Raw genomic sequence first — 6,246 nt, forward strand, 5'->3', positions numbered from 1 at the left:
ATCTGGTTCCTCTGCCTTTTCTAAACCCAGGTTTGTACATCTGTAAATTCTCAGTTCAAGTACTGCTGAAGAGTAGCCTGTGATTATGCTGTGTCCCAAATTAATTGATTTTAAGATAGGGAGATTTTCTGTGTTGTTGTTGTTCAGTCACTCAGTTGTGTCCGACTTTTTGTGACCCCGTGGACTGCAGCACACCAGGCTTCCCTGTCCTTTACCATCTCCCGGAGCTTGCTCAAACTCATGTCCATTGAGTCAGTGATGCCATCCAACCATCTCGTTCTCTGTCATGCCCTTCTTCTCCTGCCTTCAATCTTTCCCAGCATCAGGGTCTCTTCCAATGAGTCGGTTCTTCTCATCAAATGACCAAAGTATTGGAGATTCAGCATCAATCCTTCCAATGCATATTCAAGATTGATTTTCTTTAGGATTGACTGCTTTGATCTCCTTGCAGTCCAAGGGACTCTCAAGAATCTTCTCCAACACCACAGTTCAAAAGCATAAATTCTTCAGCACTCAGCCTTCTTTATGGTCCAACTCTCACATCTATGCATGACTACTAGAAAAACCATAGCTTTTGTCTATACCTGACTTTTGTTGGCAAAGTAATGTCTCTGCTTTTTAATATTCTGCTTAGGTTGGTTATAGCTTTTTTCCAAGGAGTAAGTGTCTTTTAATTTCATGGTTGCAGTCACCATCTGCAGCGATTTTGGAGCCCAAGAAAATAAAGTCTGTCCCTGTTTCCATTTGCCATGAAGTGATGGGACCAGATGCCATGATCTTGCTTTTTTGAATGCTGAATTTTAAGCCAGCTTTTTCACTCTCCTCTTTCACCTTCATCAAGAGGCTCTTTAATTCCTCTTTGCTTTCTAACCAAATTGATCACATGGATCACAGCCTTGTCTAACAATGAAATTATGAACCATGTCATGTAGGGCCACCCAAGATGGACAGGTCATGGTGAGAATTCTGACAAAACGTGGTCCACTGAAGAAAGGAATGGCAAACCACTTCAGCATTCTTGCCTTGAGAACCCCATGATCAGTATTAAGTGGCAAAAAAATTTTTCTGTGTATGCCTGACAAAGTGCTTTAAATCCAAGTCTAGAGGTCAGAGATGGAGAAAGGTAGAGAACAGAAGCATGAGAAAGATTGAACGTGCCCATTGCTGGCTTAAAGATGGAGGTGGCCCTGTGGCAAGGAATGCAGGAAACCTCCAGGAGCTAAAAGTGAGCCCCTGCTGACACCCAGCAAGAAAAAGAGAATCTCAGTCCTACAGCCACAAAGAACTGAATTCTGTCAATGTGGTGAAGAAGTGGGGCTTCCGAGGTGGCACTAATGGGTAAAGACTCTGCCTGCCAATGCAGGAGACATAGGAGACATGGGATTGATCCCTGGGTCAGGAAGATCTCCCTGGAGGGGGGCATGGCAGCCCACCTGGTATTCTTGCCTGGAGAAGCCCATGGACTGATGCACCTGGAAGGCTACAGTCCATAAAGTTGTGAAGAGTTGGACATGACTGAAGTGACTTAGTGTGTACGCACAGTGAAGAAATTGGCTCTTTCCCCCGTTTTCACTTCTGTGTTCTAAATCTGTCAGTGTCCTAGATTTTAGCATAGTTTGTGCTAGCTTGAACTTGGTAAATCCTTAACAGATATTTATTAAACAATGATACAAGCATGGATACCATTGGAATACAAAATAAGTAAAACTTTATGTTCTAACAGCAGGTTGACGTCTATCTAGTTCAGGGATAGACATGAACATCAATCCAATTAGAGAAAAGAGAGTACTCAGTCACATTATATACTGACCCACAAATGAGTGCAGTAGAGCCTCGAATAGTCTGTTAGTTGTGGGTTGCCGGCTGAATTTACCAGGATGTTTTGGACTGTGAATAAGAGAAAATTCCAAGTGATCTGGCTTAAAAAATGAAGGGAATTATTAGATAGAAGATATAAGAGAAATTAAAGGATAGCACAGACTTTAGTCAAGATTTTATCCAGCAAGTTGACTATATCACCAAGTATGAGGTCTCCTGATTGTCCTCATGAGGTTGTCTACTCTTGTGGTTTCAAGAGCATCCAGTGAGGAAAAGATCATCTTTGTCACAGCATTTCCTGTATTTGAACTGACACTGTGTTTGGGGGAATTGAGTATGGAATGAGACAATTGCTGTAGCAAAGGTCACTGCTCTCCCCCTGAAGACTAGAGTGGAAATCGGCTTTCCTGGATCCGCATACGAGAGAGAGAATATACAGATGAGTGTGTGTGTTCTTGTGTGTGTCTGTGTGTGTGTGTCTGTGTAGCTGGGGGACAGGGACAGGAAGAGCCCTTGTTGGGAAGACAAAAGGAACTAGAAAGTGGGTGATAACTACAAAGGACCACTACACTACATCAGCGGTAAGTGTGAAATAGTTAAGGAAAGGAGATGTTATTTGGAGATGATACACTTATTTTTCATTTCCCCAGTGGAGTGGTATGTGTAATTGATTGAGGTCTAGTGAAGTGGAGACAGGACGCTCAATTAGCAGGCAGTTGAATACACAGGAGGTTCTGAAGTCCTGAAACAGAGTGGTCACAGTGGAAATGGATGATTCTTGGAGACATTATGGGAGAAGATTTCCAGGATTTAGTGAGGGGTGAAAGGTAGGAAAATCAATTATTATTTCATGATTTTGATTCTGAAAGATTGAAAGGACTACAGTGCAACTAACGGAGAAGGAGGGAAACTGGTTTGCGGGACAGGGAGAAAAGGAATAGGGGGTTTCAGCCATTTCAAGTGTAGAGTAGCTATGGAGGATCAAAAAGAACTGGGTAAATGTAGCTGGAGAAAAAGCATTGGGTCAAGGAGTAAACCTCAGGCACACGTCGAGAAGAGGAGAAGCTGAGAGAAATAAGGACAGTGCAATGTTAACAAAGTTAAGAAAGGAATTTATGAGGGGAGTGGCGTGGAAGAAGATGGAACTTCACAGAAGGTCTCTGTGAATTTAAGTTGCAGGCCTACAGATTAGGCATAAGAAAAATAATGAAACATGGAAGAAGGCAAAAAAATGTGGTTTCTACACAAAAGCAATGAAATAAAAAAAACTTGATTGATATGGCATAAACTCTTGGTTACCTCACCATATACACTTCTTAGTTCTCCATTGATATGTTAGTTATCTATTTCTGTATAACAAATTGCCACAAACATTGTGGCTTTAATAAGTAAATAATGGTTTCCCTGGTGGTTCAGATGGTGAAGAATCTGCCTGCAATGCAGGAGACCCAGGTTTGATCCCTGGGTCAGAAAGATGCCCTGGAGGAGGAAATGGCAACCCACTCCAGTATTCTTGCCTGGGAAATTCCATTGTAGATCAAGAGTCTGGATATAACTTAGCTGGATCTTTTGTTTAGGGTCTCACAAAGCTCCAGTCAAGGGGTTATTTGAGCTACATTCTTATCTGGAGCCCTGAGTGGGGAAGGACTTCTTCTAAGGTTACTCAAGTTGCTAACAGAATTCATTTCCTTATGGTTGTAGAACTGAGACTCCTGGCTTCTTGGTAGCTCAGCTCTTAGAGGCCATCCATCCACAGCTCCTTGTCATGTGGACCTCACAACATGGCCACGTTTCTTCAAAGCCAGCTAGGGATACTAGAGTCTCTAGAATGAGTCTTAGTGAGAAAGAACTGTAACATAATCATGAAAGTGGCACTCCATTTTTGCCATGTTCTGTTGGCCAGAAGTAAGTCACAGGTCCCACCCACACTGAAGGAAAATGAATTTTTAAAAAATATGTGTTTATTTTTGAGTCTTCATAGGCACGTAGGCTTTCTCTAGTTGTGGTGGGCAGGGGCTACTCTTCACTGTGGTGCTTGGGCTTCTCATTGTGGCAGCTTCTCTTGTTGCAGAGCATGGGCTCTCAGCACTCGGGCTGTGGTGCATAGGTTTACTTTCTCTGCTGCATGTGAGACCTTCTTGGACCAGGGATTGAACCCATATCCCCTGCTTTAGCAGGTGGATTCTTATCCACTGGATCACCAGGGAAGTCCGAGGAGTTCCGTGGGACTGAATTAAACAGGAGTGTGAAAGCCAGAAACTGGGGTCAGCCTAGAGTCTGTCTGTCATACTTGACATCAGTTTTGTTCGGGGGTCTCCATGTAGTTAGTTCTAGATCACAGTTCTAAGCTAACTGTGATTCTGTTTCCTGCTTTTCTGATCTCCCTTCCTGTTAGGAGTGGTCATGAATCAGGTGTGGCAGTAGCAACTAAGCAAAAGTCTCCTGGGAGGTTCTGGGAAATCTTTTGGGCTCCCCTGATAAACGGGAATGATTATAGATGGCACCAGACTTTTTCCTTTTCCATATCTCAAATGACTACATGAAAACTGGAACTATAGCAGCAGAGGGCTTTGATGGGGAGGCCACGTGACTCATAGAACTATCAGTAAAGTTAGTTTGGTCACTCCTCACTCCAATTACATTATATTTCTTTGTTGTTAGTCAATAGTGAAAACATCAGTGGGAGACTAAGTTTAGGGAAAAGATGATAAATGTGATTTGCCACATGAATTTGGGGTATAACACAACATGGATGTGTCTTACCCTAAAGTAAAATTGATGCCTGTCTTAGATGCTCAGATCTGTCTAACCTGGTGTATAGATTTGGAATCAGCTGTATAGAGATTTTGACTGAAACTTTATCAGTGGATACATTTACCAAGGATGAGGATCAGAGTGAGAAAATAGGGTGACAGAGGGGACATTTGAAATACCTAGATTCAAGAAGAAGACAGGAGAAGAGGGCACTTGAAGGGAAATCTGAGCAGTCAAGAGCCATCAGTCCTTAGAACAGAAACACCTAGTTTTCAAATCCTCAGTCCCACATTTCTGCAGGACATATATTTAGTCTTCTGCTCTCATTTTGGCTCTTAGGTTCCAAAAAAATTTGCTATATCAATGTCTCAACCCTATTACACTCAACACTTTCTTTTTATTGTATTTTATTTTTTAAAATTGTTTTTATTTTTTTTATTTGGCTGCACTGGGTCTTATTTGCAGCATGCAGGATCTTTGCTTATGGCATGTGGGGTCTTTACTTGAGGCATGCAAACTTGTAGTTGCAGCTTGTAGAACCGAGTTCCCTGGCCAGGGATCAAACCCAGGCCCCCTGCATTGGAGTCTTTTAACCACTGGACCACCAAGGACGTCCCTTATTGTATTTTTTAGTATTCCCTCTTCTATTTTGATATATAGTTTATAAATAAATGTAGCCTCCCTACACCCTTCATTACAAATCAATATGATGTGCTGGTGATGAGAGAACGGAGAAATAAAAGGAAAACAATCTATAAATAAATAATATGTTTACCAGTATGTACATGTTTGGCCACAATTATACTAAAAGAGACAATGAAGAAGACAGACCTGTACCTCCACGGAGTCACTGTGCATTTAACAGCTATAGATGAAGACTTTTAAAGGTATGTTTTGCCAGGGACTCAAGTACCTGTCATGGCCTTGCCACTGGTGATGTGGATCTCCACAATAGTAAGCAACACTTTGCAAAATTTGGAGTGCAAAAAAAGACAAGCATCTCTTGATTTAAACAGTAGTTGTGTTTCTGGAAAATTCAGTGTATAGTCATACTATGCAAAAAATATTTGATGCTTGTATATAAAATGGACTTTGATTCTAGGTAACAAAATTTTAAGCAGACATTTTTACCTATGAATGTCCTTGGGCCACATGAAAGTTGCATGGGATGTTGGATAATTCATTGCATAGGACTGTTCCATTTATTGCAGACTATGTAACATTGGAAATATTGTACACTGAATGTAGGAAATATAACCACCAAAATGCTGGGTCAGTTTCCAAAATGCCCCACACCGGGCAGTTCTAACTCTGGGAGGAACTCCAGTTCTACTTTGTCCTCAGTGGTTTTGTGGTAAAAAGGCAGTGGAACTAGGATTGGATGGCATTAACCATGGTGTTTAGACACCTCCCAATTTCTAGGGAACTTGGGGCGCATGGATCTGCAGGTCAGCTGGATGAGAAGAATGGGCAAAGGATTGTAGCTTGGAAGGTGGTTTGCTCCTTCAAAAGTTGAGTCTTTGGTGGAAACCTCAAGGACTTGATTTAAAAGACATTCTTTAAAACATTTAAGATAATAAGGTTATTAAAAAGAAGAGATATTACTTTGCCAACAAAGGTCTGTCTAGTCAAAGCTATGGTTTTTCCAGTAGTCATGTATGGATGTGAGAGTTG

This window comes from Cervus elaphus, chromosome 22, assembly GCF_910594005.1.
Source record: "Cervus elaphus chromosome 22, mCerEla1.1, whole genome shotgun sequence".
Lineage (NCBI taxonomy): Eukaryota > Metazoa > Chordata > Mammalia > Artiodactyla > Cervidae > Cervus > Cervus elaphus.